General features: G+C 31.5%; 1 pseudogene; it reads right to left on the reverse strand.

The window, feature by feature from the left end:
- Positions 1 to 3,054: 3,054 nt before the first annotated feature.
- On the reverse strand, positions 3,055 to 5,195 carry LOC129903480 (tubby-like F-box protein 5; annotated as a pseudogene).
- Between the last annotated feature and the right edge of the window lie 6,933 nt (positions 5,196 to 12,128).

The following is a 12,128-nucleotide window of genomic DNA, read 5'->3' on the forward strand; positions in this document are numbered from 1 at the left end:
GTCTTCCCAGTTCCCTCTAAGGAATTAACTGTAAGTAATTAGGACTGTTAATACAAATGCTGATCATAAGCAAAATGCAGTTATTGAATATTTCCTCCTAATGAAAAAATAAAATACTTATCTTATACTCCATCTTACATGGGAAAATAGGAAATTTTCCAACTTTAATTTAATAGTCCTCGGTGCAAAATAAATGAATTTTCGACACTTTTTTTCTAGAAAAATGAGATTTCTTGCTTTGTTATAATTTGAATTTAAGAAAATGACATTTTTAGATTTCTTATGTGTTAAAAAAGACTAGAAAATCATTTCTCCCAACTTTTTCTATATTTCAAAATGAATGAATTTTTCAAAATCTAAAGATGTGTTAATTTTTTAACTAAATTACTCTTTTTCTTTTAATGGTTTTTTCAACTATCTCTAATTTTAAGAAAAGTTTGAAAAAAAACGATAATATTGACAAATTATCTTTTGACATCACACCCCCAAAAATTCCTTCAATTTTGGAACAAAGGAATTAAATATTTGTCCTCCGTCCTATTTCAGCTGTTGGTTTAATTTTTTTCACAACCCTTAAGAACACATAAAATATAGTTTACTAAGTTACCTCTAATTAATAAAAATAAATTAATTTTTTCCACTGAATGTTAATTTCGGCTGGCAGTGTTGGTCAAATTTTCGGATTCTTCCCGTATCCCTAATTTACGCTAAACGAGAAAATTATTCCCAAATGATCTGGGATTTCATTAATTAGGACATGCATTATTTCCATAATGGGTTAATCCTACTCCTAAAAGATTTCGATATTTAATTATGTACTCTGATTCCTATAAGGTTTCTAAATCAACAACTTATATTATAGATATATCTAAACCTTTGATTGTCTTCTATAAACTCATTGATCTATACAACCTTCACATAAAAAAATGTTTTTTTACTCGAATACTACTAATAATTACGTAGTGATTACAATAGCCATTTTTTTCTTTTGATATTTTTCTACAAATGGACGGAAATTTTGTTGTGTTATAGAGTATCACAACGATGACGTCTGAACTATGCAGAGGAATTTGTACCAGAAGGAGAAATAACTATATTGAAGTAGTGATAATAACAACTCCAGAAATTAAAGGAAAAAACAGTGATTGTTCTATTTATATAGAAGAAATTAAACATGGGGAGATGATTTTGATTCTTCCTGTTTGTTGTCGTAAGTTTCATTAGCTTGTCTTAGGCTTTGATTGAATAAAATAAGAGTTAGACTTATCTTAAATAAATAGTGTATCTATCATTATATTATTAAAATAAAATTTTAAAAAAATCGATAGAAATACATACAAGTAAATGAGTTAGACTTCATCTTATCAATCTCTAAGGAATCTTTTGTGATGCATAATAAGATAGAATATTTCATGATTAAATTTAAAATAAAATTTGTACTATATTTAATTAATTATATAAATAAGTTTATCCATGACAATAATGTTAAAATAATATAATCCGCATACCAAAAGGAATCCCAAGTGATTTATTTAGTAATAAACAAATGTAAAATTATTGTTAAAATTTCCGCCATTACCCAAACAAAGCAACACCACAGGAACCAGATCATCCAGCTGACAAACAGGATGGCGACAAGTATACAAGTCTTTTTTTTCTGGGCGTGCTATATATTGAGAAAAGACGTAAAGTGATGTTTAAAATTGTTCTGAATTTTCAAAAAATCACCACTTTCTTTAATGAAATCAGATCAAAAAGTTTTTGACTTTATTTAATGTTTAAAGAATGAAAGTAATCTAAGATAAAAAGAACGAGGGGAAGAATCGATGAGGCGAGTGTTTTCAAAGAGAAAATTATGATGATGATAAAAAAAAAAGCATATTTCAAATAAAGATCGCCGTGTGGAAAACTCTTTTTTGGGGGCCGTGAGAGCGGTACCAAATTGAGGTAAACTTTGAATACTAGATATGACCTCAAAAGTTTTCAGATGAGATGACCCAAGAGATAAGCAAGAACCCCCAATTGCTGCTTCATACATGGGATTTTTTTGGCAAAGGAAAGTCAAGAGAAAGGGTGGTAGCTATTCTAGCAAGTCTTCTGTGGATGATTTCAATTTAATTCTCAATTCAAAAAGTTAATTTGAAGTTGTTTAATATTTAACCTCTTCTTAATTTCTTTTAAATTTGAGAAATCCCAAGAACATTAATCTCATTTTTCTTGAATATTGAATTTAAAAATCCTAAATTGCTAAATGACAATATTACTGAGAAAGTTAGAGAAGCGGTAGTGGGAGAAGAAAAATTAGTTGGGTAGCTATGAAGACAGTAAAAAGTTGTTCCCATGGAGGGAGAGAGGGAAAGAGTCGTCATTGTTATATACTGCAGGAGCAGTAGTTGAAGATTTCTGAGTCAATTTAATTGATCTAAGGAGTAAAATTGTGAAGTGGTGTTGATGAATTTGAATTAGAATTTTGTGGGTTGTTGATTAAAGATTGGAACTTTGAAGGGGATTTTTGTGGGTTTTTCTATTTTTAAGCATTACCAAGAATTTTTGTTTATGAAATGATTTGGGTTGAGTTAACCCACATTTTAAATTTAATTAAAAGAGGGTGAGCATCATGCGCGTGTTCATACATAAGAAAATGGGTCCAAATAATCTATTTACAAAGGTATTTAATATTTTTATGAAGTAATAAAACACCCACATAATTAAGGTTTCTTTTTAAAAATTCAAAACAACTTCAGGTGTTATTTTATGTCTTTTCTCATTTGCTTTTTTGAGAAAAATTAATCTGTCTAATCCTCAAAGTTGAATTAAAATTTTAAAATTAGTGAAAAGATTCATCTTAAAGTACTGATAATGTGACTCAAAAAATATTTTGGAAAGGAGAGAGTTTATCCCACTAAGATTGAGAAGATCCTGATCAACCTATTTTACATAATTTCTAAATGCAAATTGCTTTGACCTGAATTTAGATCATTTCCCATCTAAATAGATTTAGTATTGAATTATACAACTTAACAGCTGCTTCTATCTTAGCAGCAGCTACTGTTAGTTACATACTGAACATACTGATAGTCTCATTGATAAATATTGCCTTCTCAGATTGACTAAACATCAACTCATCACATTATGCAGAAACCAGATGTTAGAAGATCATCATGATTTACAATCTGAGCATGAAATCATTCACAGGCTGGTTTCGTGTCGAAGCTGCTCAGGCAGATTGCAAAAGCTTGGAAGGCAGAGAGCGGGTAGCAGTAATCCATGGTGAAGATATCTTTTCCGATTTTCCCAAATTGTAAAATTGTTGTTTCTTGTACTGCAGCTGGTATATTGTGAGATGGATCAACTACTGCCACTAGCTGAAAGTTTTTCACGGACGCCACTGTAACACGGCCGTTAAAATTTAGGCACCAGCACTGCAATTGTTCATGCCATCGAGGGGCCTTGTTTTTTTAGCTGAAGTGGCTCTCGAGAAGGCACTGACACCGATGAGCTGATATTTACAGCTGGCTCCTTCACTTTTAGAGGCCTCTCATCCAAAGATTGCGGGAATGATGTAGGCGTTGGAGCACTGCCTCCCACTTGGATAGAGGAGAACGGAATGGAATGCATGGCACAATGCATTCTCCTAGGTCCCCTTGTACGGAGAACATTGAGTTCATAGGAAACGGTGGCTATACTGTAGTTGCATGCAGATACAGTAGGGGATACTTGCTTAGCACTGAATCGTCGACCAAGTCTACTACGATGTTTAATCACTGCATCACTTGGAGGTTGGCTATCATATATGGTGAACTTGGTTCCAAGAAAGTTAGATCTGGTCAAATTATATAAAGTTATTGAAACAAAATGGAAGGAAATAGAAGCTTTCCTTTTTTGGACATTACGAAGGACAGTGATGATGGTTTAGCTATAGAAAAATTAATAGTTTGCGGGAACTTGCCTCAGTTTTCCAACATATGTACTGCTAACTCGAGAAAAATCGTCTGAAACCAAGGAAATTACGAAGTCTGTGCTTGTTGCCCTTCTGATCCTTTTGGAAGCCAGCAATAGTTTATCACTCTCATCCTCAGCTGTCATGAAGTAGCATATCAGATTCCTACTTTTCAGTGGCAAAATATTAAACTACAACACTAAAAAAAAGGGTAGCCCAGTGCACTAAGCTATCTCTATGTGTAAGGTCCAGGAAAGAGCAAGACCACAAGAGCATTTTTGTAAGAGACTGTTTTCACAGCTCGAACTTATGACCTCCTGATCACATGGCAACAACTTAAACAATTACACCAAGGCTCCCCTTTTAAACCACAACACTAAGAAGCAATAAGAAGTTGTCCAGTTCTAGTGTGGTCCAGTGTATATAACTTGACTTCCGTCAACCTAAGTATAAGTCTTCCATCAAAGAAGAATTTATAGAATCTTACGAAAGAATTCCTTCATCCGACTAAATACACTAGGTAGATCTTGAAGTTGATGCCAAATGAAACATAATCGTGGAAAATCATCTCCAGTCTATAACTAAAGTCAACCTTTTAAATTTAGAAGATGAACTTCATTCATGATCAAATATGTAAAGATAGATCTTAAAGCTGATTCCAAGGCACACAATAATTGTCAGCAGCAAAGTGTGACTTACATGGAGTCAAACCAAAGTAGAGGCGATAAACTGAATTAACTCTGTCCCGTTTGAAAAAGCAATGAATTGGGGATTAACGGGGACCCGGCTGGTCCAAAGCAGAAAGGGAAAAACAATGGTCTGTCAGTTATCTTCTTTATTGGTGATAACAAATTATAAGATAATAATCGAACAGATAAAAGAGAAGACCTGCTTTAGTTCAATGGGGAATGTAAGCCTACCACATTCTTCAGGAATCTTGACAATCTCTTTCGTAACTTCCCTCCACAACTTGCAAACAGATGCACAAAAGACTACCGCTGTCCTAGCAGGAAATGATGTCTCACTCTCTTCAACCCTGTGGACAATATCCAAAAGCAGTTCTGTTGGTATATTTGCCCATTGGCCTTGTTGATTGGGATCAAAAGGAACAACATCAGGAGCTATATGTGACCGAGTTCAGTTTCGCCAATGCCTTCCTTCTACTTCCTCTCTCCTTGATAATACTCCCTATCCCATCTTTTATTTCCTTCAGCTCGCGGACAATGTTCTTGAATGACATCCCCATTGATCACATCAACAAGATCTTTCCTACAATGGGATGGCAAGGAATTTAGAAGAATCAAAAAGCATTTGAAAGTAAATATGAAGAGCCATAGTTCAAAGATCAAATTCCTTTCTATGAAAAAGCACTTCCAAGAATTTTCCATTTGCTGAGACTGTATACACTGTTTTTAACAAGCAGATCTAACACTACATAGCTAGCCTCTGTCAATCAATCAATCATCAACAACAAACAACAGCATACTCACAGTAATCCCACAAGTGGGGTCTAGGGTGGGTAGAATATACGCAAATCTTATCCTACCTTTATGCGGTAAAGAGGCTATTTCTAATAGACCCTCGGTTCAAAACAACTGTAATCAAAGCATGATGGAAAGAAAAATAAATTGGCAACAAAATAGCAAGATACACAGAACAAATGAAACAACAGGTATTAGTGAAAATTAGGAGAATAAGATACTACGTGTATACTAACTAACACTACAACGCTCCGCTACCTATTACCCTTCCACCCTTAGATTCGACCTCCAAACCTTCTTATTTAGGGTCACGTCCTCTGTAAGAGGAAGATGTGTCATCAATCATCCATCAATTACGCCCTAATCCCAAACAAAGTCAAGACCGGCTATATGAATCCTCTGGACATTTCGCTCTATTTGAATCCAAATCATTACATTAAAGATGAAAAATAATAATTAAAAAGGATATGCACGACGGTATGAACAGGTAATTACCCTAACCATAGATATTTGCAAAATGAAAACTTTATTAGGAATCTACTATTCCCATTTCAAAATTTAAGCAACAATACCACCTCCAGAAAGACATTGACATTTGCACAATTTCTGGCACAGCTCAAGAATTATTATTTTTACAAAAAAAAAAAAACTTTATCAGAAATCAACCTTCAGCTCCAAAATTGAGCAACAATAGAACACCAGCAATCAGCATACCCTTTTCAGAAAAAGGAAATTAAGACCAAAAATGAATATTTACATTATTTTTAATATCATATATGACAACGTTCACAACCTTCACTCCTTATTTTTATAATAATTCTTCATATTTTTTCTAGGAAAAAATTACACTATAATATAATTTTTTATAAGATTATTTGACTGATTTTTATATTTATTTATATTTTAATTTCTCCTAAATCTTTTTTTACTTTGTTAAAATGAAAAATCTATTTTTAAATTAAATAAGAAGAAATATTTATTTTTAAATACATACAGATATCATGGAAATGCACACATAAAAATCTTTAAGCTAAAAAAGATGAAAGTTTTTTATTGTAAGAATGAACATTGAATAAGTAAAGCTTGCAAAAAAAAAAGTGAAGGGTATTTTTATAAACAAACAACTTATTATTAAAATTTATGCAATTCATATTATTTTAAATATAACAAACTAAATACTCAATAAAAAATAATCTCAGCATAACTTATCTCATCATAATAAATCACAATATAACTTATTAAATCATAACTAATCTCATCATAATTTATACTCAAACCAAATAATCCCTTATTCTCTTTATTTTAATCCATTAATTGATGGAAAACACACATGCAAGATGAATTCTAAATTAATAATTAAAAAAGAGAAGAAACATAGTAGTATCAAGGTTTAAGTGTGAATACTTTAAAAAATTTAAATTCTTAAAAAACATAAAAGTTATATGAACAAACGAATTTGGCTCCCCTCCATTACTCCTCCTTTTTCATTTCGTCAAATACACATTTAAATAAGAGTCATGTATTCTATTTACTCTCTTCATTCATCTTTATTTGTTCACTATACTATTTTGGAATATTTAACAATATTTATTTAGTTTATAAAATTGAGAGATAATTTACATTTAGTTTCTAATTTATCCTTATCATTAATTAATAGTTATTTTCCTATTACATTTTTCAAAACAGTGTATTTATTATATTTAAAGGATGATATGATAAAATTATATACTCTTCTATTTAAAGTTTCTTAAGAATTGTGCAAAGCCAATAGTGAATAAATATTATTGAACGAAAGGACTAATTTTTAAAAATTTAAATTATATTATATAAACATGTATCATAATCATAGTTAAGTGAATAAGTTTTGGAAAATACTCTACAAACTAGGTAAGAAAAAGATATTCTCCACAATTGTTTATACATATTAGTATCATCTCATATTTTATATTCAGATATTAAATTTTTCGAGGCTACAGTATTTGAAGAAAAAAATAAAGAAATCTATATAAGAAGCAGCAGTTTGTGCTGCTTCAACAGTCTGTTTCATTTTTCAATTTTTGTCCACTTGTGCAGTCAGCTGCTTGTTGGTTAAAGCTTCAATTTTTGTGTGATAAGTCATGGGTTCAAATCTATACACAGCTTCAACTTTTGTATTTACTATTATACTGCTATCGCCTTCAAGTATTTGGGCCATTTTAGTATCCTCCTAATTTCAATTTACTTATATTAAAATTTTAATTGACTCTCAAAATTTCATGTGGCACATAAATTGGTCAAATAAAATAACATATATTATTTAAAAATTATGTTAAAAATACTGTAAATAACATAAAATCATATAAAATTTGATTGAGTCTCATAATCTTATCAGTGTCACATTAATTGATACAAATAAAATAATATATGTTGGGCTCGTGCTTGCACGAGCTCATGTATCTAGTATTACTAATATTTATGAGTGGAGGCTAATGTATTAGAGAAAAAGAAGAATTCGTAAATTTTTTTTCAAAAAGACATTCTTCCATGTTTTTTTTTTGGTGAAATAAAAATTTTAAGAGAAGAAACACACATCGATAAAAATGGCAGATATACTTTCATAAATTCTTGAATAAAAAGTGAGACATGAGTATTGTGTTGGATAATTTAGAGTAGGATGAACATAAATATTGAAAAATCAGAGTACTAGCAACTACTTGGTAGGGTTTGTTTTAATCAATTAGAATATAAGAATTAAGAACTAATTGAACGCTAAAGGGAACTTGGGAATTATGAGCTAGGTTTGAAGTGGATTTGTATAGGGAATTTTGGGAAGAATTGGGCTGAGATAGTAGCGGAGTTCAGTATCAGTAATTTTCAATGTTGAATTTGTGTAATTAAACTTCGGTTCTTTTGTGTATCATGGAATTGGGATTCTAAGGAGTAATTAAGGATAGTAATAAGAACGGATATGAGAAGCTCAGACTTAAGAAGAAGAAGAGAGGACAAACATTTTCTTCAATATGCATAACCCTTCTTTCCAACTCATTCTGTCTTTTAACCAAATGCTAATTGGACTTGGATCCCAAATAAAATACTCCAAGATTTTACTTGCCCAATTTCTTCTTCTTCTTGAGTCTAAGTTTTTCAACTCCGTTTTTATCATTATCCTTAATTATTTGTTGCTCAATATTTCCGTTATAATTTAGTAGTTTGAGTATTACAATTATGATCTTAAAGTTGTAATCGTGTTCCAATTCTCTTATTAATATAGTAAAGAATTCGGGTTTGTTAATGCTACCCTTACAACGTTACGATTTACTCACTGAAATTGAATATTCTTTGATTTCTTTCAAACAACATCAACTTCTATTTTGTGTTGCTTGGTAAATGTTGTTGGATTAATAATTCAAAGTTGGAGTAGGAATCCTAAGTTGTTTAGAATTTGTTATTTTTCGTATTTATTTAATTAATGTCTAGTTAAGATTTATTTGTCCTAATTCATATAGGAATTAGTTTTCTAGTCCTAGTTTAACTAGATTTCTTACTATTATAAATAGGGATGTTACTAGGTTATTTTCAATACACAGAAAATACAGAATAGAAAAATTAAGAGAAATCTTATAGTAAGATTCAAAAACTTTTTAAGTTTATAAATAAAATATTTTCGTTCAAGTGTTAATTTTATCGAGCAGCAAATCAACAATTTGATATTTTATGTTGGCCTTAGGCCTTAGTGGCAGTGTGGTTGTTGTCGTTGTTGCTTGATTTTACCCTTGCTGCTACTGCTAGTGCCAAGTCTCAATGTGTAGTAATTTCATAATGCGGTTGCTATTATATTATACTTTAGTTATCACATCTAAATAAAAATCGAAGAAATAAATTTTAAAAATATTCAAATTGAAAACGAATAGACGGTGTTCGATATAAACACATTATTAAAAAATCAAACATCGAAAAATCGTAGCCCAGAAAAGATCTTTAAGAGCAAAAATCATGCGGAACATAACTTGTGGATATTATAAAAAATATAGAAAAGTGTAAAAATTGTCCTTAAATTATGTGAAATGAATAAAAATACCTTATGTTTATATTTTAATCTAAAAATGTTCTTGCCGTCAATATTTTGGTCCAAAAATGCCTTTATTATTATTTAATGGGTCAAAAATGTCATTTTTCAAATAAATATATTATTTATTTTCTTTTTGAATACATATTTTTTTTCTAATAATATTTCTTTTATTAGCAAATGTTTATTCTACTTCAATTAGATAAATTTAAAAATTAAACATATTTCTTATTTTATTATAATTATTTTTTATTGTTATTTGAATAAATATTAATGATGGATTTATTATGATCTTATATATATGACATATATTGTAACGACCGGAATCGTCGTTAGTTACGATTAAAAAGAAATTGCAAGAATTTGGCTTGACTGGGTCCCACCATCCCCCCAGAGCGGGATGGTCCCGCCTCAGCGGCACCGCCAGAGCGGGAATATGGACGCCACAGCAGGATGTCGTGGGACAGAACTTAAGTCGGGAATTTCTTATTTCTCCCATTTCTCTCAAGTGGAAGTTAGAAGCGAGGGTTTCTGCAAAACCCTCCAAAAAGACTACTCCTGGCCTGTGGAGAATTGGGGAGGGAATCTTAACATTTGGAAGGCTTCAACCAGTAGAATTCAATCTGGTCTTGCCTGTAGAACAACTGAAACCAATGAATTCAGCAGCATTATCTTCTCACGGTTGCTTGGCACCCAGGTAGGCTAGGCTTTTCTTTTCTGAGTAGTAAATCTATACCTATTATGTAGTATAGAAGGAAACGTAATGAGAAATCGTATAATTAAGCTGGGGTCATAGGTCACTAGCAGAAATTCGATTGAAAAGGAGTTGTAATGATTTGAAAAGTGTGTTGGGTGTGATATTATTGCATACAAACAGTTATTTTATAATGGGCATAGTATTGTATACAGGGATATAAAACTAAGTAGATATTGATGATAAACCCTAAGGGTTTGGTAGTGTGGGTGTTGGTTTGGTTCCCGAAGTTGTCTTAATGTGTGTAATTGTGTTACTTATGACATGCCTAAATGTGTACTGATAGGGAAAACAAGTTAGTTCTTATACAAATGATTATATGATGGCTTGTTTGTGATGAACCCATTCTGTTGATATAATGTGATATATTGTTGGTATTTTATGATTGGTTTGTATAACTAGATCGGGTGTCACTTTCCGACACATATTTGGATTAGGTGTCACCTTTCCACACAAATATGACTGGATTGGATCCCTTAAGAGGGCCAAGTATGTGTATGTGTGAATGTTCCCATAAGAGGACCTGATGATATTTGTAATTCATGTAATATAAGGTTAGTAGCAAGTGCGCCATGGATTAAGAACCTATAAACGAACTCTTGAGTTGAAGTGTTGGTTATAAAGAATTGTGAGGTTGAACAACTTATTGGTAGGTAAGAGTATGGGTTGTACTGGGTCTTGATGTGATATATGTGTTATAAACGCATTCTATATTTATAGGCTTAGAGGTTGAGGTTCTTGCTGATCAGGAGTCTTATCATTGAGACTTCAACGAGTAGTTGAGATAGTAATAGTGGTTACCTAAAATCGGGTCAAGTAGAAAGTGTGGGTGTGAGAGGGCTAGGCCCTGTGTCGTGAGGCAATTGATCTAATACCAATGATGGTTGGGTGGAACAAGTGAGTGGTTAAGGTTGTTGGGTGGAGACTGTTAGTTGATTGAGCAATTGTAAGGTAGGGATCATAACCGACAGGTCTTAAGTTGTAACTAAGGTGGTAGTGGAGCTCTGAAGTTTGGAGTGGTGAACACCTTAGGTGAGAGTAAGGAGTGTACTTATTTGGTTGGAGTGGATAAAGTGATAAACTTAATTATTATGATATCTTTTATTTTTCTGTTCATATATTACGCGGTGGGTATCAGATTGAACGATGATACCTACTAGTACATGTTGTTTGTACTGATACTACTCTTGCTATGTCACTTGGCATAGTCTAGTTGCAGGATCAGTTATGTCTTTTAGGTGAAGACGAAGACGATCCTCCAGAAGCTTCTATTTTTCCTTCCTCTTGGTGGAAGCTGGGTCATTGGTATTTTAGTTTATTTCTACTCTTAGCAGCTCTTGTACCTGTTTTAGACTAGCATCCATAGGGAATTTTATGTGTTATTCTTATACAAGTGATTACTTCATATTTTTATAAACTTTTGGCTTAATTAATCAGGTTGTTGATTTAAATTCTGCAATGTTTTTATATAAGGGGTTAAGGATTCTCCTACTTAGATCATAGAGTAGGTGCCCTCACGGCCAAGTGGGTTGGGTCGTGACATATATTATCCGTTAAAACTTAGAGTACATGAAATTATTTTATTTTAATTGTTAAAATGAGATTAAGAAGAAAAATATATTTTCCTACATTTTTATTACTTAAAGTGGTTTAAAAAGAAAGAAAACAAGAATAGAGTTCCTTAAAAGTAATATTTTTATAAGGAACAAGATTTATTTTTTTAAATATATATATATATATATATATATATATATATATATATATATATATATATATATTCGAAAAAGGACATTTTTGACCCATTTTGTAACAATAGAAATATTTTTAGACTAAACTATCAACAACAATGACATTTCTGGACCAAAATATTAACGGCAGTGACATTTTTGGACAAAACTATAAATGAAA

The sequence above is a fragment of the Solanum dulcamara genome, chromosome 9 (assembly GCF_947179165.1).
Source record: "Solanum dulcamara chromosome 9, daSolDulc1.2, whole genome shotgun sequence".
In the NCBI taxonomy this organism is placed as follows: Eukaryota; Viridiplantae; Streptophyta; class Magnoliopsida; order Solanales; family Solanaceae; genus Solanum; species Solanum dulcamara.